Source organism: Uloborus diversus, chromosome 1, assembly GCF_026930045.1.
Source record: "Uloborus diversus isolate 005 chromosome 1, Udiv.v.3.1, whole genome shotgun sequence".
Taxonomy (NCBI): domain Eukaryota; kingdom Metazoa; phylum Arthropoda; class Arachnida; order Araneae; family Uloboridae; genus Uloborus; species Uloborus diversus.
This window is the reverse complement of record NC_072731.1, coordinates 155,886,637-155,909,644: the sequence shown is the minus strand read 5'-3', so window position 1 is coordinate 155,909,644 and position 23,008 is coordinate 155,886,637. Positions and strand designations below refer to the sequence as shown.

The following is a 23,008-nucleotide window of genomic DNA, read 5'->3' as shown; positions in this document are numbered from 1 at the left end:
TGGGTATCACTGTTCCCACTTACTGGGGCAACAGCAAGACAAAATCTCATTTCGCGTTTTTTCATTGTTTCGTTTGTGTGAATTCGCTGTTTTTTCGAGATCGACTTCTATAATAGCCATGTCTGCCAAATATTGTATCATTTGAAAGAAATTGATTTTTATGCTTTTTAATAATGCAAATGTAATTGAATTTTCGTGTTTCGCTGTAATCTTCCCCTACACTCACTCACTTTGCGCTCAGTTCCATAAAATTCAAAATGATCGGACTAGAGTAGAAAATTCTAAATTTACCGAACAAAACTTCGTACACACATACAAACATGCAATGAGAAGAGCCGATGTGCATCATTAATTATAAAAGTAATGATAATTCAAGCAATATTGCGATACTGTGTCAAAATTCGCCGAACAGTGAAATTTTTGTGGAGTGTTCCCAAAGAACTCTCGTAACCTCCCTTCGGAGCTCTGAGTCGGACTCCTTTTTTGCGAATTTCTCAATTTTACGAGAAAAAAGTTTCATAGAAAGAAAGAAAATGTTAAGAATTCCTCGTTAATTGGGACCGTTTCTGAAATTTTAAAAGTATTTTTTTCTGAAAGAGCATGCTTAAAAACATAGGGTCTGACCATTTTTTAAAAATAATTTGACTAAGTTTAACATTAAAAAAAAAAATATTTTAATCGGTACGCTTTCATTGTTTACGCTTTTCCCGATGAAATCACATGTGATGAAATGTTATTCGCTGTTGCCATTCAGAGAGCATTAAACAGAAATTAATTCGCATCTTTACTTACGTGCACTGGCAACGATATGGTTGATAGCAAACGTAGAGCGCAATGTTTAATTCGCTTCTGAACATGGAAACGCGGTAGATAGATGCGCCAAAGTACATCGTTTGTGACGTCATAAAGACCACGCCTTATTTTAAAATCGGACAGTTAAAAAAATTAATTAAAAATTAAGCGTTGGGAAAATGAAAGTTTTTCCTCGCTCTGTGTGTTTTTTTTTTTTTTTTTTTTTTGAGCAATTGCGATTGCTTATTGTTCTCATTTGACTGTTTTGAATTCCTATGGTTTTATTTTCCCACCAGCACCCTCTGCAGCACCACCGTCGCGTCGACCGGCCTCACGATGCTGCTCCTCTTGCGAAAATCGTCTCCAGGTTGCGTCCATATCCTACACACACACACACGCATACACATGCACACTCATTCCTGCGCACAGACACAAACACACACTCCTACACACACACACGTACACACACTCATGCCTGCACACAGACACAAACACATATGCCTACATACACACACACACACACGAACGCCTACACACACGCGCGCGTACACACACAGCACTGCATACACACACAACACGCACACGCACACACATGCATACATATACACACGCGCACCCACACACATGCGCCTACTCAAACACACACACATAAGCTTACACAAACACACATGCGCATTCATACACACACACGCTTGTGATTGCGAAAAATATAATTTGAATTCAAAATGCCAAAAATTCAAAATTTTTTTTGCTTATTCGATCAATTTCAGTGACTAAAAATAGTATTTTTGACTGAAGGAAACAAACCCATTGTTTTCAAAAATATGAGGCGTTAAGTTTGAAAATGAAGCAAGTCTTTTTCTTTTTTAATTATTTATTTATTTATCGCGAGAGGTATTTAATATTATCGTTTTAATCATCAGTTTCATTAATGAAGAAATAAAACTTACATCTCCAAAACATTAGGATAATGAATTGTTTTGACTCGGAATTGTTTAAAGATAAGTCATACTAAGCTTTTTCTATAATAATTTCCAATATCTTAATTCTTTTTCAGAATCAACACTTTCAAAATAAACGGCCTCTATATTTAAGTGCATTTCGTATACGTAATAAAACTTTTCTTGAAGTTTAAATTTTTTCTACCACTATTTCTCAAGTACAACACCTTTCATGATGCTGTCTTTCCATTTGACAAACCTGATTAGGGGTGACCTGTCTATTTTTTCCACCCTCTAATGAAATTTTCAAGACTTAACAGTCTTCGTCATTTTTACATTAACAAGCTTTGAAATCATAATCAACATCATATAGCACTTTTTCAAATTAAGACAAGCGAGATACAATATTAACATAATAGATTTTTAATTTAACAGAAATGCACATAATTTTGTGCATTTTATGCACAATAAATTTGTCTCTATATCTATTTAGAAAAAAGTAAGGTCAAAGAAATTGTGAAAGGATGTCTGTAGCGGGCGTGTGTCCAGAAGAACCCATAGGCTTTACAACCTTGAAGTTTGGCGCACAGTTTCTTCGAGTTCCAGTGGTTTGCACCTCGGAGAATTTTATTTAAATATCGAATTAGTTTTTTCGTAATTAGTTTTTTTAAGCCAAAATTTCATCTACATTGCCTGTTAAAGGGATGAAATGTTTCCCAAACCCCTTAACATTCTATGCCACTCGAAGGAGCTTTTTTTTCTGCATCACATTAAGTTTGTTCCAGTTTTCTCAATTAGTTAGAGCAGCAGATATAAGAGTGCAAAATGTTACAAATTTTGAAAACTACTTTTTCAGTTTTGCGATGCTCAAGAGTCCCATAGCACCTATAGCTATGCAAGTTGGTACACATTAGTTGGCAACCCGGGGAAGAGGTGCCCTTTAATGTTTTTATAAAAAAAATAAATAACTTGGCTAAACATATTTCTATCAAACTATTTTTGTATTCAGGTGGGAGCAAGATATTTATTATTGTTCTAATTATTTACTTAAATTATACTTTCCACGGGAAGAAGGATTTTCATTTTATTCTATTTCGCGTATTTTACTCTGATTCTTTCTAATATAAGGTTCAAATCTTCTTGAACAAGTTAGATTGCGAAGCAATCTGCGGGGGTTGATGAAGGTCAGCGAGCAGGGTGTGGAGCCCCTTAATACTTATTAAAACGTTCTTTTTAATTATTGCTAAAATCATGAAACACTGTTTTCAAATTCTGAAAAAGATTTTATGTGCGTTGTTTTTTAAAATAAGTAAATTAATTACATATTTTTTTTATTATAAAGAAACTTAGAGCAAAAAACTTTATCAAAAAAAAAGAGTAAATAACTCCAATTCTGTACTGTAATGTAGTTTCCTCGTTATTCCTTTTATTTACGAATAAAACGAAGTGCTTTTGTAATATATAGTGCTTTTGAGTTTGAAATGTGGGGTTTTAATGTATTATATAAGGTACGTAGTACAAAATGTTAATTTCTATTTAGGGAAAGTAGAAAAGAATGGAACAGCACGGCGCAGCGGGAGCAGAACAACTACATTCAGGCCGAAATACGATGTGAAAATTTATTTCTAGTTAGTCCAGTAAAAGATGTAGCAAATTAGAATCAAGCAAAAGTCCAAAGTTGCTACATGTGCAAGACGGGCTAGAAATCATTTTTAAAAAAATTTTCGGCATAAATGCTGCGGTCCATTTTCCTGTCTCTCTCGTATAGCTCTTTTTTATTTAACTTTAAAAAAAAACTTCGTTTAACAAGGAGCCAGATTGAAAATAGTATGTTCACGAAATTTTGTAATTATGTAAATTGTGATAACCACGGAACGTATGGAAATTCTTGAAATCCTCCTCATTATTTCGATGACATTTTAACAGTCAGTACAAACCAGGAATCTAAAACAAACCCATATACTATAGAGAAAGGGATAACATTTATTTTTTTTCCTCGAATAAATTTCACACTTATGACAGTACTTTTATTTTTATTTAATACACCATCCTTTTGTGCATATTCAACAGTGTTAAATTTAACAAATTATGGGATGACGTATTTATTAGGGCTCGACCGATGGCATTTTTTGGCCGATGGGCCGATGCCGATTGTTGGCCGATTGTTCAAAGGTGGCCGATGGCCGATGGCCGATTGTTTTCCTTCAAATGGCCGATTGCCGATGGCCGATGGCCGATGCCGTTGGCCGATGGCAAAAAAAAAAAAAGAAAGAAAAAATAATCTATCAGAAATTAATTGATAAGATTTTCAGGGATTTAAAGGATCATTGATTCATTTCACTTTACTTACTTTCTACGAATAAAAAATTGCAATCACAAAAAGAAAAAAAAAATTAGATTTCGGCCTAAATTTCTATTTTAGGATCACCCAATTTAAACTTCACACGTTTTTTCAGCACATTTGTACATTCATATGTACCTAAGAACATATAGATGACTTAAATATCCATTTTGAACGCCTCCTTAGTTAATTATCGCAAATTCTCTTGTTATGTCTGCATGCGCGTAAACTTGCGTAACTCAAAAATGTTAGGAAATAGTACGTTGAAAACTCATACGTACGTAGTATGATCTAAACAGGGGTGCCCCCAGGGGGGATTATGGCGCAAGTTGCGCCATCAAAATTTTTGGGGGGGATTTTTTTTCTTGGGGGAATATGAAATTTTTGAATTGCGGAAAGAAAAAATATTTAAACTCATTCAACAAGATATATATGCATTAATAATACTTTTTTCACGTACTCTTCAGAGACATCGCGAAGGGGGGATGTTCACCCCCTCCCACAGTTTTTCAGAAGTGGGGTCACCAATATCATTTTAGAGATGCAAGTAACAAAGAAAAATTTTAACTCTTCGTTGTTTTAAAAGAAATAAAATAGTAATTATAAATGAACAATTGAAATAATAGTGACAAAAATTATTTTTTTCTGTAAAATTTGAATAGAAAACATAGTCTTAAAATACAATTTAGTAGCATCCACGATATCCTTTCACTAAGAGTATCTAAGTAAGGCCCGCGGAAATGTACGCTTTAAACATTAAAAAAAAAAAAAGTATTCAGTACAGTACACTAGGCCCCAGAGTGAGTATGTCTGCCTAGTTGGAAATTGTGGGCTCGGCTTAAATTAAAGTATTGTGCATAGAGTAAAACTAGCATAATGGGAGGGAGGACCATCTACAAAACTAACATGGTGCACGCAATGTCTCTCGGCGGCCCTGGTCATAAAAAACTATGCTTCATGGTTCTTCAGTTAAAAAAAAAAAAAAAAAAATAAAAAAAAATAAATAGGACAGCTTCATTAGGACAGCCGTTAGGGTAGTGGTCGCGAAACATTCCCGTATGTTTTTATTATTTTTATTTTTTTATTTTTTTTAATGACAAATATTCCTGAAAATCATTGCTAAGTGGAGAAAAATGTATGGGTCATCGAAATAAATTTGAAATAGTCACAGAGAGAGAGAGAGAGAGAGAAGGAAAAAAACACTTAAATACAAAAAGAGATTCAAAGTATTGTAATGAATACTCACACCAAAAGTTCTAAATGTTTGAATGGAAAAATTGTAAGTAAATCAAAACTTGATCAAGAGATGCAGGTGGCATATTTACAATAACATGAAGTGGAATAGAAACATAAGGTATCACAGAAAATTACTACATCCGTTCAAAATGTTAAGTCCTTTCTCTAAGGCCGTAAACACTTGTATTGCAAGAAAACAAAAATATTAGGACGGGAAATTGAAAATTTTACTAAAGAAAATCCAAGAAATAATCGTGTTTGGCAAATGAAAATTGGAAGAAAATATTGCCACAATATTTTTATCAATTAAAATTTACAATAAGATAGGGGGAACGTAGCCAAACTGAAAGGAAGAGTGGAGAACTCCAAACCCTTCCTTTTACGTCCCCAAAGCTGGCCTGGAAGTGAATTTTTAGAATTTAGGTTTTGAAAAAATCCCGGGAAAACGTTCTCAACCCCCACCCCTTTTCCCTTACTCTAAAGTCATTAAAGATGGCCTACACCTGAGTATTTAGGACAGTAATTTCGAAAAACCATCAGAGCGCTCCCAACGTAACCTCCGAGAAACGCCCTCTCAATTAATCATTCAAGGTCGAATGAATTTCGTCGTTTGGACTTTAATTTAAAAAAACTCCCCGAGGTGTCCCGAAACTGTTGTCCTCCAAATATTACCGTAGATCCTAAAAATTTCATTTTTAAGGTTTCAATTCAGAAAAATTTTCGGAGGAGACCAAACCTTCTATTCCTCTTACAGTATTGAAAATCGTCTACGACTGCGTTAATTAAATTTTAATTTTGAAAATTTGCCAGGGGAGGACTCCGAATCTCTCCACCCGTTAACATTACCAAAAATCTTCTGAAACTGCAGTTTCTATAGATCGTATTTTTTCCGAGAGAATGCCACCTCCCCCCCTCTCGCCAACATCATTGAAAAATGTCTTAAACCTCGGTTTTAGTGCTTCAATTACGGAACATTTCTGGTCGCTAGCCCCTTCAAAACTCCCCCCCCCCCCACTTTTCATCGAAAGTTGGCTTCAATTTCGTTTTCGAAGCTGTAATTTCAAGTAACTGGTAGTGCACAACATTTTTACAAAAAAAAAAAAACCTCTACAATCACGTTTTTGAGCCTTCAAAATTTCAAAAACTTTCGGGGGAGGGTCGCCTTTGCCTTTAATATTACCATACATCGTCTAAAACTGCATTTTTTGAATTACAATTTTCAAATTTTTCCCGAGGGAGAGCCTGCGAACCCCCTTTACGTGTGTGTCATAATCAGAAATAATTCACAATTAGGAATGCGTGCTTGAAGTTTGCATTTGGAAAAATTATAGAATGATGCCCCAGAGTCTCTTTCTCCCTCAACATCACAATAGATCGTCTGAAACTGTTTTTTTCAGATTCCAATCTCGGAAATTCCGGGGGAGAGCCCCCGGACCCCCTCTTCTGAACATAATTAAATATAACGTATGATTGTGTTGGGAACTTAAATTTGGGAAAATTATTGGAAGAGGCTGTCCTGGACATCCACTCTCCTTCTTCCCAAACTTAAAATGTAGTATAAGCCTGCGCTTTTATATCTTCAATTTCGAAATAATGCAAGAAGGTAGCCCTCTGACACCACCTAAATCTGATTGAATATTATCCTTGCGATTAAATTTATATTACTAGTACTAAGGTCTAGTAATATGACTATCCCTGCTAAACCAGAAGCCATATTTTCTCTCTCTCTCTGCATATTGGAACATGCGTTTGAAACAATTAAGGGGCCACCAAAAGCTTACAAACCCCTCCCCCCAGTTTTGTGATCTGGCGACGGTCCTGGTACTCTTTCCGAAATTTAATGACCGTGTCTCTTTTTTAATGAAGGGAACGTCCCAGATGGCATGGAGTTAGTGTCCGTCTTAAAACTGGATCAGACGACTTGATTTCTTTTAATTTTTTATAAATTTTCTCGAAGTAGCACAATTCTGCATGATGAATACGTGTGACAGTGATGAGAGAGAGAGAGGTCAAAAAATTTTTATTCTTTGTAATAATTCTGACCAGTGTGCGGTAGTGGTCTTTCTTTTCAGTTTACGAATAACATATTTTTTATCCCTCCAATCGACAATTAATATATTTTCTTCATTAACTAGCTTAAGCTTATGAATAATTTTTCATTTCACTTCACTCCCATTTTCTCTACCATTTTTAAACTGATTGTTTTAATTTATCATTAGATGATTTTTATTAAAACTTTCAGTGATGTTGGTTTTCGCTGATGGAAATGGAACAGTCTGTTCATAAAGTGCTAATATTATTTTTCGTAAATTTCATTTACTTTCTTCTATCTCTGATATGTATAGAAGGATATTTGATTCGTTAAAATTCTCGAGTTCTGATTTATGCGCTGAATAGCTGAATCCATTTTTGAGAATTTCCGAAAAATATCTGTCACGGTGTGTGCGATCCATCTTTTTTGGCTATGCGACTTCAATTTTGGAAAATTTCCAGGAGAGTGATCCCACTGTAAGACCACAATAACACCCTCATTATCATCAAGAGTCATCTAAAACTGCGTTTCTAGTACTGCAATTTTGAAAAATTTATAAGAAAAAGCCTTCCTCATTGCCCCCCCTTTCCTTAACACGATCAAAGACAAGCCTGAAATTGCGTTTTTGGAGTATCAATTTCAAAAAATTGCCGGGGGAATGGCATCGAAATTCACTTTCCACTAACATTATCAAGATCGATCAAAACTGCATTTTTAAAGCTACAAGTTCGAAAATTTAAGTGGAGCACCCCTCTTCCTCCCCCTCCCCCACTCTCGTCAACATTATTAAAAAATAGTCTTAAATTTGGTTTTCAGGGCTTCAATGTCGATAAAAAATTCCGGATGAGCTTCCGAAAACTCTTTTTCTTCACGTCACAAGGGTCGGCTACAATTGCGATTTTAGAACTTCAATTTTAGAAAATTGCTTGTCCCCCAACCATAGATAAGCGTTTTTAAAACTTTAATTTTAAATATTTTACTGGGGTGAGCCCTAGGATCTCTTCTTTCTCTAACATTACCACAGATAGTCTAAAACTGCGTTTTTAGAACTACAATTTTGAAAATAAAGGAGAGCCCTCCTTAACACAACGGTAGACTAACCACAATTGTGCTTTTAAAGTTTCAATATTGAAAAATTACCGGGAAGGGGCCACGAAACCTTTTATACCCCCAAAATCACCAGAGATCATCTAAAACTGTGGTTTTAAAACTACAATTTAAAAATTTTTCCGGGGGAGAAACCCCCGGACCCCCTATTTAAGTGACAATAAATTTCTGATTCAAGGTTCATATTGTAAACATCTCGTGATGCTTCCATCCCAAGCCATAAAGTTGGATTCAATCTATCCGGAAGTATCCATACGCTTCAAGAAAAAAAAAAAAAAAAAATGCAAATAAGGTGTAGCAAAAAACAGGGGTACCCAAAGCTAGTTTACTCAAGATCCATATTGTAAAATTCGGGAAAGCAAGGTAGGTCAACAATCCAACAATATTTCAGTTCAAATGGTATTTGTTAGCGCTACCCTCCCCCCCCCCCAGTAACTTTGACTGGAAATTAGACACTAAAAACTGTTATGTTTAACACGGTTCGAAAGCAAGAAAATTTTTGGGGGGGAATTTGCGCCATTGAGCTTGGGGGGGATGGGCACCCCTGGATCTAAAAGTTCGAGGACAAGTTGTATAAAACCTTAGCCTGAATAGTTCACATTATCGAAGTGCATCTATCTACAAAATAGTCACCTTGAACGACTATGAACTTCTGCCAACGTTCGTATAGCTTTTAGAAGGACTCCTGGAAGACATTTATCGCAACCTCCTGTAAGGCCTCTTGCGCTGCTGCTTTAACTTCATCGTGGGGAAGAAGGCGACTATCATGTTGAGGATGCACGGTTCGATTGGTCAATACTTCGATATGACAAACAAATAACGTAACGTTTCGTCGGACTTAGCTCAGTGTGACTTTTACCTGTTCTCAGCAAAAAAAACATTTGCACGGACACCGCTTTCATCCGTTAGGAGAAGATAAAGACGCATCACAGAAGGTAGCGAAAAATGGTTTCCAGAAGTGTTTCCAAAAGTTATATGAAGCACTGGCAGAAGTACATAGTCCCTCAAGGTGACCTTTTGAAGGTGAATGTGCTTCGGTAATGTGAACTACTCTGGGTAAGGTTTTATACAGTTTGTCTCCCGAATTTTTGGATGGTACTACGTACAATCTGTATAGGGTGTAGTTATGCTTCTCCTTTTTTGACTACTGTATAATGGAAAACAAAGAACAACAGCCAAAAAAAAAAAAAAAAAAAAAAGAAAGAAAGAAAGAAAGAAAGAAAAAAAAGGAAGAAAAACAAAAAGACTGTTTAAGAACCAATTGATTCGTTTTTTTTTTCTTTTTGGATTGAACATATAACTAAGATTTCAGTAATATTGTAATAATGTATGGATTTAGGTACACTAAACGTAGTTAAAAAAAACATCAAATTATGTTGCTTAATCATTAAAAAAAAATTAAAAATAAAACTATAAAACCGTCAACAAATTACGCAATTAAAGTGCAAAGATTGCACGTAGACATTTTTAGTCATCAAATTAAACAAAACAGTTAACAGATAAATTACAATATTAAATCATAATAGGAATACTTTTATACTTATTTAAAATTTATGAATAGAAAAGTTTGCATTCTTCATTAAAGCTATAACAGTGACATAAATTTTGCTGAAAAAGGAAATAGCCATGAAAAGAGCGAGGTTCTTAAAATGCAACTACAAAAAACAAACTCAATATTTACACCAAGTTAATAACTGAATACATACACTACTTGATCTGATGTTTGCATAAGTAATATTGAACAATTTGATTGTTTAAACATGTATGAAGCACTAAAAACAGTTCAAATTATTTTTTTTCAATATAGCAATAATTTTCTGAAATTTAAAAAAATTCATAATAGAAAATCCTTGACTTTTCTATAACATATTATTAAAAATATGATGAAAAGAAAAATAACTTATTCATTGATTTTATATAAATACATAAAAACAGTTACTTACAACAGAAAGAAAAAATCAATCGCTATTAATGATGCAAAAAAGATGGCGCATTACGAAATATAGGTGAAACAAGTATAAGAAATGCGCAAAATGACATTTCTTGACCAAAATAAAAAATTGCTAAATATTTAAGAAATGCTTGAAACGAGGGGGTTAGGGGATCACCCTCTGATTTTGGAGTAACTCACAACATTAAACTTCGGCCTCATTTTTTTAGTACAGAACCGCTACCACCACCGCCTCGGAAGCATTTCTGAATCTACTTCAACACTTCCGAAGAAAAAATTCAAAAGTCCCTTTGATTTCCGCATTATGTCACCATTCAAAACGTCTGTAATCAATTTCTTACATTAATGCTCTAAATTCTTCCTAAACAATAGATAATGCTTGAAAAAAAATCTCCAATTTTTATGAATGGTGTTAGTTTCAAACAATTCAGAAGTGCAACTAGAGTTTAATTTCAGAAATTAAGGGAGTGGGAGGAGGGGCACGCAAAAGTTCTCGGAAATACAAAAAATATTCGTAAAAAACAGAGGTCAAAACAATCATAAACATTAAGCAGAAAAACCCTTTTAAAACTTGCACCCGAGTTTATTTTGACGTTCAGTGTCGGATTTAAAATGTAGCAAATGTTGCAATTGCGCGAGACGCCCCACAACCATAGGGGCACCGTAAGAGTTACAAAAATGCTTATACTAAATGTTTTACAACTTCTGTGATAGAGAATTACGCCCCAAAATGTATTTCGCCGGGCCTCAAACTTGTAGCTCTGCCGAAGCGATTCAGAAAAGACTTCATTTCAGTGATTCATATTACTAATATCGAAAAATTAAAAAATTACCATCGGTTAAACGGGAATCTGATAAAATGAAACAAAACCAGTTTCGCCATCTCATATTTATTTCCATAGTCTCCAATTCGGCAATATATCACCAAATGATCGTCAGTCTGAGACGCTATATTAGTTTTGCATTGAAATAAGTAATCAATAGCCACAAAAAATGAGTAAAATATGAGTGATAGGCTTTTTAGAACACCCGATCGAAAACAAAAAGGGAAGTGCACAACTGGAACGTACGCACACCCCACATGCGAAAATTTAGCCTTCTACAGCTTACCATTTTTGAGTTATGACTTATGAGAGATACATACGTACATCCAACCGCAAGAAACAACGCAATAATTAACTTGTTTGGTACCTGATTGCAGTATTAAAAATTCTTTCAGGGGTGACTAAAATAGAAATTCATGCTGAAATTTATGTAAATAATTTTATATGAAAACAATAACTCCCTTTACTTTATATTAAAAAGTAAAACAACAGAGGTCTTTTTTTTTTCAAAAACATCGGCCAGTTCCATCGGCTTTTCGATGTTTTTTAAGGCCGATGGGCCGATGTTTCTTGCAAGTTAGCATCGGCCGCCGATGCCGATGGCTAAATTGTTGAACCATCGGCGCCGATGCATCGGCCTGGCCGATGCATCGGTCGAGTCCTAGTATTTATGACAGTACTGCACCATAGGTGGCTCGTACGGGGGGAGGAGGGAAGACGGGCAACTGCCCCCTCACTACCAAAAGTAGAGGGGCCATACCCCCTCACTTTTCAGAGTTAAAAAATAACGTTTGGCTTGAAAATGGTTTTTTACTCGTTGAATTGATTTATTTCACGAAAGTAAAAGCTAAAAATTCCTAATAAATGGGCTTTTCACGTGTTATTTCATAATAATGGAACTTTGAATTGGAAGGGGTTAGTCTACGGTGACCATCCGTTCTGAATTTTGAGACCATATTCCACATTTTTTAGAAGATATTTCATCATTAATGTTAAAAGTCAAAATTGTAGCCCAAATTTACTGAAAAAAAAAAAAGCTAGAGACCCCGCCCTCTAACACTTCCCACCTTCTTTGACCCCTCACCTTTTTTGTGCACCAGCCGCCTATGTACTCTTTAAGATAAACTAAGTAAGATAAAAGAAATCGTTTTTGAGTGTTAAGTTTTTTATGTATGCAAACTACAGATCTCTGAAAAGCAGTCAGTTCGCCTATTAAAGTAAATATGTCGTTGATTAAAGTAAATGCGTGTTAAAAAAAAAAAAAAAGAAAGAATCCATCCATTATGCGATGAGGAAAATCTGGACATTGGAAAGGAAATTAGATAAAGGGATGTGTTTGGGAACTTGTCCATGCCCTCATACAAACAAGCTTATGTTGCGTCGCAAAATAACGATGAAAAATGAAAAATTTAATAAAAGATGAGTAGTTTTTTTTTTTGAATAAAGTTATTTACAATACATTTAATAACAATAATAACATAATGGGTGCTAAAAATACAGTGAAAGAGAATTAACATGCGAGAAAAAAACAGGAAAATATATATCTTGATAATAACTCAACAAAACTTTCAATCACTACAAGGTATTGTTTTTTATTTATTTATTTATTTATTTTTTTTTTAAAGAAAGAAATTTGAATTAACATTCATATTCATCAGTGACTCTTGATCTTTCCAAACCAGAAAACTTTCCGCTGCACACGGAATTCATCACGACTATGAAAACTAAATAACAGAACTACTCATGCGAAGCATTAAAATGTTTTTTCTTATGAATCAATGCACTGGTAATCCTGAAGTTAGTGATATCAGGATTCATAACTGAGCAGGGGAATGTGGGGCAAAGCGAAATAGTGAAATATTTACTTTGTTTTTAGCGCCACCAATCTAGGAGTATTTTAACAATCCAAGTCAGGAAAAAGTTATCTCAGACGTTTAAAGCCCATGATAATATAAGCAATTAAAAAAAAATTGATACTATATTTTACTACTTTGTTGTTAGTCAAGAAATATTTTTGTTGTTATTGAAGCGATACAATTCTTCTAATTAGCATTTTAAATAGTAATTGAGAGATTCGGTGAGTATTTATTTGTTTAATACTAAGCTCATTTTATATTCCGGGGGCAAAGTAGATGTGGCACACACACACAATCTGAACTCTCTCTCTCTCTCTCTAGTTCATTTCTTTCACTTATTCAGACTTTTATGAAATCACTTACGCATTCATTTACAATAAATTAATTTACATTTCTTCATTTTATAATTCACTTTTCTATTCATTCATTCACTTATTTTCTTATTCATTTACGTTTTTTTTCACTCATTTATTTTATCTCACATATTTGTTTATTGATTCATTTATCTATTCATTTATTCAATCGTTCTTTTATTTGCTCATTCATTTGATTAAAAAAAATACAGTGAAACCTGCGTAAGTTGACCACTCGGGGTGCAGTACTTTGGCGGTCAACTTAGACAGGTGACCAACTTATAAAGGGCGGTAATGATTTTTTTTATTTTTTGTCATTTCTTGCACCATGTATTCATTTTTTGACGAATTCACTCTTATTCTTTCCGTTCAACTCACTTTCATTGTTTAACATTATGAAACACTAGTTAAAAATACTATTCAAATATTTTTGTCATTTTTTCCTTATTTTCAACCATATTAGACACTAATTCTAGAAATTCCATATGTGCCCAGCTAATTTTTTCTAGCTTTCTCCCTTCTGAATTTTCATATTTCATACTTGTTATTAATCTCAAGTTCAGTTAACTTTCTTTTTGAAGCCTTTTTATATAAAACTTATAGCAAAAAGCGCAACAAGCTCCACTCTCCCAGTTAATAAAGGCACCAGATCTGCGTATCGGGTCCACGTCCTTAAGGGGGCTAACGGCCGTCGAAATCGAAAAAAACTAGCACTAAGACTTGTTAACTTTACAAATAGACACTGCTGGCTATTAGGGAGAGACCCTACATATTTTGTTGCAGGGGGCCCAAAATTTATAGATCCGGGCTTGCTCTTTAGCACAATTCCAGTGCTGCCACAACATATTGCAACTGATAGAAAAGACTTTGTACTTTTGTACTGACACCTATTTTCTTTGAACAGAGTAGGCTATCTTAAATAGAACAATGAATAAAAAACAAGTTTGGAGAATAAAAAGCAGCATAAGCTTTATGCTGCGGTTTTATTTAGTTAGTAAAATGCTAGTCTGTTAGTAAAAAGCATTAAAAATTTTCTTGGAAAGCTATAAAAAAAAAAAAGATTAAAAAAAAAATAATAAAATATAAAATAATTGCTGAAGAAAGTTTTAGAAAATAAACCAAGTGGTCAACTTACAAAGGGTTTTTTACAATACTCCAAACTAAATTTGGTGTACATTAGTGGTCAAGATAGTAGAGGTTTTCTTTTAATATACAAGATAGGACTAATTCCTTTCCTGACAAAAGCGGTCGACATAGACAGGTGGTCAACTTTACAGGTTTTACTGTACTTGTAATAATAAAATCGAAAATATTTCTTTAGAAATTTTTGTTTTCGCTTTGCCCCATGGTAAAAAAGTGAGAATATTTTACATTTTCTTTGTATGTTGTGTGTGAACTTATTAAATTACTCCTTCCTTTCTAAAAGTGAGTTATCTTCAACAACTTACGTTTCCCAACATTCCCTAACGAAATTTCTACTTTCTACAAATACTGCTGATAACACGCAAAAAAATGGAATTTTCTCCAAAAAAACACTCATTTTGCACAAGTGCATAAAAACTTTCTCCTTGTTTCCGCCCGGGATCGAACCGGGGGCCTTGCGCGTGTGAAGCGCACGTGATAACCACTACACTACGGAAACGACGGGAGAGGGGGAATAAAAGGGTTATAAAAAATCTTTTTATTATAACGGCGGATTGCGAGAAAGACTGCTTTTCTTTTTCTTTTTTTTTTAATTTTTTTTACCGACTTCTCGAAGAGGAGACGTGTATGTGTACGTTTTTTTTTTTTTGCTTCTCCACTCACATTCACATCGTCTCACCTAGTGAACCGATTTTGATGATTCTTTTTTCTTTTTTTAATGGATAGGGTATGGTTCAAATTAAAATAGGTGCCATTACTTTGACGATATTTGTTCTGCAAAAGAAAAGTTATGGGTTAAAAACAGTAAATATCACGCAATTTTCCTGTTAAATGATTAAATATAAACAGTGGCGGATCCGAAATATGGATTTGGGAGGGGAACTTTTTTAGAATATGTTTATCGAGGGTGTATGAAGTGTATTAAGTATATGAAATTGCTGTAGAATCTCGTTTATCCAGCCCTCGTTCGTCCAAATCAAATTTTTTGAAAAACATTTTTATCTTTATATAAGTAACGATTTTAAATTACGATAGCAAAAAGAAAACTTTTTTCCACCAAACATTCGCTTTTTCTTTTGTTAAATGTAAAGCTCTTGTACAGATTTTAGAATAAATTAAGGTGGTCTAAAAAAAGAGACAGTGCTTGATAAAACTCCGAAACTACCGTCTAAAATCGCTGTTTTGGCTTTTTTTTTCCGGTAACGTAAATGGAAGATAAGGAGTAGTGATTTTCTCTCGATTTTCTTTCTTTTTAAAATTGAAGTCACTAGTGATGTTACGGAGTCGGGGGCTTCTCCAAGGGAAAAAAAGTAATTTTTTTAAAAATGCAAATTTTGGCTGCCTTTAATGATGTTAGTTAATAAGGAAGGTTTGGTGTTCTTTCTCCCCGGAAAATATTCGACATTAAAGTCTTAAAGACGCAGTCAAAGTTAGCGAAAGGGAAGAGGTTCCTGATCAATTTTTTTTTCCGAGACTGATGTCAATTCTATGTTCTTTAGAAAAAAAAAGGAAAAAAAAAAAAAAAGCCTTTGAAGGTAGGACCCGGAAAGGAGCAAAGATCTAAAGACCAAATTTCAAGTTAGCTTTGGTGACATGGAAGGAAAGTAGAAGAGGTACCATGGGCTCTCTCTCTCTCTTTCCTCAGAAATTTTCCGTCATTGAAGGGAAAGGCAGTTTTAGGTTTAAGTCAGGTTAAGGTAGTGGGGAATTTACAGGGTCACTCTTTTTCTGGAACATTTTCAACATGAAAGTTAGAAAAGCGCAATTGTAGGCTATCACATAGGGAGATACCCCAAAGTCACTAAAAGTCAAGCGCCTCTCCTCCGAAAATTCTCTGCCCGAAAACAGTTACTTCAGGTTTTATTTGTTTACAAAAGGAATTAAAAAAGTTAAAAAAAAAACACGCTTTAGTAGCAAAATCAACGAAAAAGTTAAAAATAATCTTTGGATGACAAGTATATAGAATAATTGACCAAACACTTAATTTTACTGTAATAAAAAAAAAGCGTGAAGGGCTGCCTATTTATATTTTTGCCTGGATAACAAGTGAAAGAAATTTAAGTCAACTGAAAGAAGCCCCCACGCTTTTTTTTTATTACAGTAAAATTAAGTGTTTGGTCAATTACTTTATAAACTTGTTTACCAAAGATTATTTTTAACTTTTTACTTTATTTTGCTACTAAAGCGTGTTTTTTAGTTTTTTAAACTTTTATTTTATTTTTTACTTTTTAGTTCGTTTTGCTACAAAAGCGTGTTTTTTTAGTTTTTAAACTATTATTTTTTTTTTCAGGTAAGATTTAGGTACTAAATATTGCTAACACTTGTAACTCTTAAATGAAATCTTTGTGCGTGTGTTCGATTTTTATAATGGAATGTATCTTAGTATTCTATTGCATTATTTGCATCAGACATTTTGAATGGTAGGTAATTTCTGGTAAATTCATGTGCAAACATTGTTACACTCTGCAGCTTTGATTTGTACGTTGTAAGTAATTCTAATAAGCCACTGGTTATTTGTTCAAAGGAAAGTTGGACCCGCAAACATACCCACAAACATGCAAGTTAAGCTAATAAAAGCATATTAATTAGAACAAACTAATAACTTATCGTTGATAAATTAATTTGATTATAGAATATTGCATTGTCATCGCGGGTCTGATGTTGAATTCCAAATTTTAAAAGAATCCGATCACAAAAAAAAGAGTTGCAAGATTATAAACTTCATTCCGGTGGGGACGGGATTAGACCGCACACCCAATGACTCCCGTAAGTGGACGTCTGTATAAAGACCCTCGCCTTACACCGCTCGGCCACGAATGCTCATAAAGTGGTGAAATGTACTAACATTAATAAGCCACTAGCTCTTAGTCCAAAGGAGAGTTACTCACAAACATACACGTGAAGCTAATAAAAGCGCGTTAAAAAGCGACGGAAGTTCAGGATTTCTTTCTGAAATCGCTTTCGAAACTGTATTACGTCGTATCTGGGTGAGGGAAGTGGTCAATGGGGTAAAGTGGTCATATATCAAATAGAAGACTATACATTCGAAATAAATGGAAGAATGAAGGTAATTTTTTTATTGTAGATTTTAACATTTCGGAATTAAGTTTTGAACTGCAAATTTTAATACTGGCAATATTTTATTTCACGAAAAAGATCTTTTTAGTTACTTATGAAACTTTTAAAATCTGAACACCTTTTTTAACTTCTTTATAAAGTTTTGTTTAGTAAAACTTTTAGCATATTTGTTGTGCAGGCAGCTTCCCGGATGTCATAAGAACACGTCTGCATAAACAGCTAAGCTGGATTGCAGTACAGCAAAAACATGTACTGTTTGCAAGGTAAAAGGGATCAAATATAACTGAGCTTCAACTCGATACAGCATATCGATTGAGTTTAAGCAAGATTGTAATAGTGTAATATTTGGGGAAAAAATCACAGTATTTTTTCTGCAATCACGGCTTTTAATTTATTCAGTAGAATAATTTATACCCCCCCCCCCCTTCTCTCCAACCTCCAAAAGAATCAGCTTTTAAATATCGGAAAAAGGTAGAAACTTAAAGCAAGAAGTATTTCGCATACATTGAATAAATAGATAAATCTTGATCATTTTTATATTTGTTTCTTAATTAAGTAAAAAAATTCGGATTCTGTTCGGATGTTTCTTAGTATGTATTTTCGACATTATTCAGACGCTGTCTTTAATATATTCGCGAAAAATAAAATGTTACAAAAATTATCTCACCTTCCTGATGATATTGCTGAAATATTGGTGTTTAATAGGATTAAATTCTTGGTAAACCATCTTTATACCATAGTTGACCATCAAAAATTTGTAATTTAGTTAAATGAAGTTAATTTCTTCAAAAGAACTAGGTGCGTTGAGGATTAAAAAAAAATATATGATTATTGGGGTTTCAGATAAATTTTTCTTTTAAACTAAGACCATTTTAACCCACCCCTGGTCATTAACACAAAAAAATGCTGTAAAGCTATTTAAATAAAGTTCCTTCTTCCAAAATTCGGTGCAGCGTGTTCATTATTATTGCAATGTAAACCAACGAAAATAAGTAAATAAATAAATAAATAAATAAAATAAAAATAAATAAATAAATAAAATAAAAATAAATAAATAAATAAAATAAAAATAAATATAAATAAATAAATAAATAAAGTTTAAAAAGAAATTTTTGTATTTATTATTTACTTAAGTTGAAAAACCTGGATTTTATGACCACTTTACCCCACCAGACGCTATATTCACGGTTGCCAATTGCTCTGCATTTTGCAGAGTTGTTCCGCAAAAAGGGCGAAACACTGCGGTTCCGCAAAGAAGTTATTTTACTCCGCATTTTCCGGCCGAACGTTTGCAAACTTCTATTTTGCTATTATCATGTCAATCATGTAAATACGAGAAGCAAAAGGTGCTTATACTCAGTGATTGAAATAGTGTTTGAAGTTGTTTTATTAATTTAAAAATAATTATTTTTATAGTAGTGCTTAAAATGATTATTAAGGCTCAAAACAATTTTAGACAAGTGGCTTTCGTTATTTTTAATGATTTCCGTACAAAATATCGAAGTACTCCACAAATTTTCAAATTGCTCCTCAAAATCACCATAGATGCTCCTCAAATTGTTTCTTCAATGTTGGCAAACCTGCCTATATTATATGTAAAGGAAAAGCCACTGAGGCAGCGTTTAACATTTCTGAACACATCAAGGAAAAACAATTCTAACGATGATTTAATAAAATCACAGTGAAATAATTAGCCATAAAACGCTCTCGATGACTTCACGAGTGCAATGACTTCCAAAGCGGAAATACTTTCCAGTCTGTTGTCAACCCAGAAAGCATTGTCACCATATGAGAGAAAAGAAAAAAGCGAGATTTAAAAATGAAAGTGAAATCATTTAAAAGATAAATGAAATTTGAAGTCAAGGTATTTCACAAGGTATTTATGATTTAGAAAATGTTTCAGCCTAAAACACAAACCAGCAGAAATGGACATAGCAATTTTTAATGATGCAGTAAAACATCGATTATCCGAACCTCTATTAACCGAAACCGCGTTTTAGCGAAACCTTATCAATCAATTTTTGCTATTTAGTAAATAATTGGAACACTAATACTAATTTTAGTTTCTAAAATGCCGTAACATTTGATAGCAGACGAATGTAAAAGAAAATATTTCTACCCACATTGAATATAAAAAATATACGTAAAATCTAAAAGCGAACAATTACAATCATATGTTTAAAAAAAAAAATGTGAAAAGATCTCCGGATAATCCAACTACCGATAATCGGGAATTTACTATATCTATGTTCAAAATTATAGAACAAAAGATAAAGTTAAATGTATCTCCGATATCACAAAACACAGATCAAAGTTGACTTTGTTATGTCTAATTAAATGTGCACTGCATTTCTGATTTGTAACTCTCCAATAGGAAAAGTTTGTTATTTATAATAACCGTAATATAATTGAAAACATCACATTTAGTACAGTCAATCAGAGGATCTTTGCGCCAGTCCGGATATCTTTGCACCGCTATACAAGGGCGCCCATATGGAAAGGGGGGCTCAAGCACCCCCCCCCCCTTGAAATGAGAACTTCCTTGCTTTTAGTACTTTTTTCTTTGCAAAAATGTAAAAACATTTTTTATCGAGCCATTAATGAATAAGTCATTAAAAATGTCAAATTTTAACAACTCTAATCTGTACTGAAATCGGTTTCTATGGGGGAAATATCCTGCTAAACCATGGGGAAAATATCTGAGCCCCCCCCCTTTGAAATTTTGTATATATGGGCGCCCTTGCCGCTATATTTTTTGCAGTGTAATACGCTCTAAAATCGTAAAGAACAGAAATCTTATTTTTTAACCTCGCCAGTAAGAATGCATCATTGGAACTTCTAGTTTTTTTCTAAGACAAACCAAAAGAAATGTGATTTAGTCCAAAGTTTGCCGGACTGGCTCAGAGATACAGTTTACCGCTACCGGATTACATGCGAGGCGAATTATCCGCGAGTCAATTAACAAGCAGGAACATGTATTTTCGAAGCGGAAAACAAGTCACAATGGCTGTTTTTTTTTTCCCCAAAGATTGAAATTTCAACTCAGTTGTTTTTGTTTTCTTTATTTAGTTGCTTATTTATTCATTTATTTTTTGTGCTTCCTTCATCGAGCTTGTTCTTTGTTGACAGGACTTGTTCTTTGTTAATGTTAAGTTATGTCAAAAAAAAAAAAAAAAGAAAAGAAAAAAAAACTTTTTACTGTATTGTGTATATTTTTACGGTTTGTAGGATGTTTTATGCATCAATACAGTCAATGGCGTATCTAGAACTCGAGCAGGGGGGGGGGGGGGGGAGGCTAGGTCCAAGTGGGGAGTCACTGTTTTAAAGGGTTTTTTTTTCGTTCATCCCGGCAGTCTTAATCTGGGGGGGGGGGGGGGAAGCAACGAGTGCCGTTCTGGGAGAGACAGACACCCTTGATTCAACAAAATGAAATTTTCTCTACAAGGGATAGAATCATCCCTCTCCTGAAAAATTTGAGACTTTAAATACGTAGTAGGTTTTTTACTCATGGAAAAAACTTATGTAGTATACGGAAGAATGTAAATACTTTCGCTAACATTTTAAAGATCTGAAAGCACTATAAACACCTCAAATAGATATAAAGCTGCAAATTACCACCGCATAGCTCGAGCTAAGGCGGAACTGCAAGAAAGCACCGAAAAGGTCAGTTACAGCATCCAGAGATTGCACTCTAGCTTTGTGCTCATCAATCTTGAGTAGCCAAAAGCATGCATAGGCAAATAACCTCATATAGAGCTGAGTAGATTATCACATTGGTAGGTTAAAATGTATTTGGATAACAGCAAAGGGGTGGGGGTGGGGAGTCAGGAACTTCCCGTAGAAATTTGCAAAATTGATGTCGAAATTTTTTTTCGGAAAACTGGGGTGGTAACGTTGGGGAAATGGGGTTGAGGTTTCTTCCTGAATCGTTTGAACTATAGGGTCTGGTGGGGGAAAGTGGTCAATGGGGTAAAGGGGTCATAATTCAAATAAATGGCTTTACCTTAGAAATAAATGTTCGAATGAATGTGAAAATTTTATTTTAGAGTAGTGCAGTTAGAAACTACATTTTGAATACAAAATTTTACAACTGGCAAAATTTTATTTGGTAAAAAAAATATTTTGTGTGATTATGAATTTTTTTAAAATATAAACACCTTTTTTAACTTCTTTGGGAAATTTTGTTTGTTAGAATTATGAACAGATTGACTGCACAGGAAGCTTCCTACATGTCTCAAAAACTCATACTCATTAGCAGTTAGCTCAATCTATTTTGAATAATTTTTTAGAACAATTTTAGTAAGATGGGGTAAAGTGGTCATAATATTAGGCTTAACGAATATTGTTCTTTTAAAATCACTTAATCTTTAAGTATAAGGCAGATATAAATTAAATATTATTTTAACTTAATATGTATTGTTTTTACAGTAAACAAGGTTAAATATATGAGTATTGCGCATGCATACGCATATACTCGTGTAGGCACGTATATATACGTATTCACATAAATGCACCAATAAACACGTATTTGGGTATCTCGTAGTATTTTTTATCTATACAGATATACATTCGACTATACACGTATATACCCGCTTATACTCGTACAAATACGAACACTTATATACTCAGGTAGACACGACGTATATACGCGTACGTACTCGAGCTGACACTTACATACCAGGATATGATATACATGTATGCAGTGTGAGTTTAAGCTCTCGGAAAATTTTTTAAAAGGTGTTAGAGAGGAAGATAAGAAGTAAGAATCGTGAGAAACATATGGCCACAAACTCAAAGCTGACGCGCTACATGCACGCAAAGCCAGAAACTAATGAATGCAAAACAGGTCACAAATTTATTACAAAAAAGACAATTTTACACAACGACTTAAGAAAGTTTTAAAGTGATTGATGAAACTTGCGGCTGGCATCTGTAATACATGCGTCGCAATCACTCTGTTGCAATTACGAGACTCTTGAAAAACTTTCATCAGTCGCTGCGCCTTTGTCGCGATGCGTGTATTAGAGCTACTACAGGCTTTACTTTTTAATAACTGTCTAAATATTTCTTAAGTACTAAAATGTCGGGTAAAATCATCTTTGTGTAACAAATTTGTGACCTGTTTTCATTCCATCGATTTCTGGCTTTGTGTGCATGTAGCGCGTCAATGACCATAAGTTCTTTATGATTCTTTGCTTCTTATCCTACTCTTTCACACCACTTAGATTTTGCCCAAGATCTTGGATTCACTATGTAAGCATACATGTATATTAGCGGATATACTCGTAGATATATGTGGATACATGTACTGGTGTTTACACGTAAATGTACGTATATACGTCTAACAAGTATAG

The 23,008-nt window shown here is 33.9% G+C and overlaps 1 non-coding gene across 1 annotated transcript; it reads right to left on the bottom strand.

Moving 5' to 3' along the window:
* Positions 1–15,002: 15,002 nt before the first annotated feature.
* Positions 15,003–15,075, bottom strand: Trnav-cac (transfer RNA valine (anticodon CAC)). The gene has a single exon. It is a non-coding gene; the product is annotated as a tRNA-Val (tRNA).
* Positions 15,076–23,008: the final 7,933 nt, after the last annotated feature.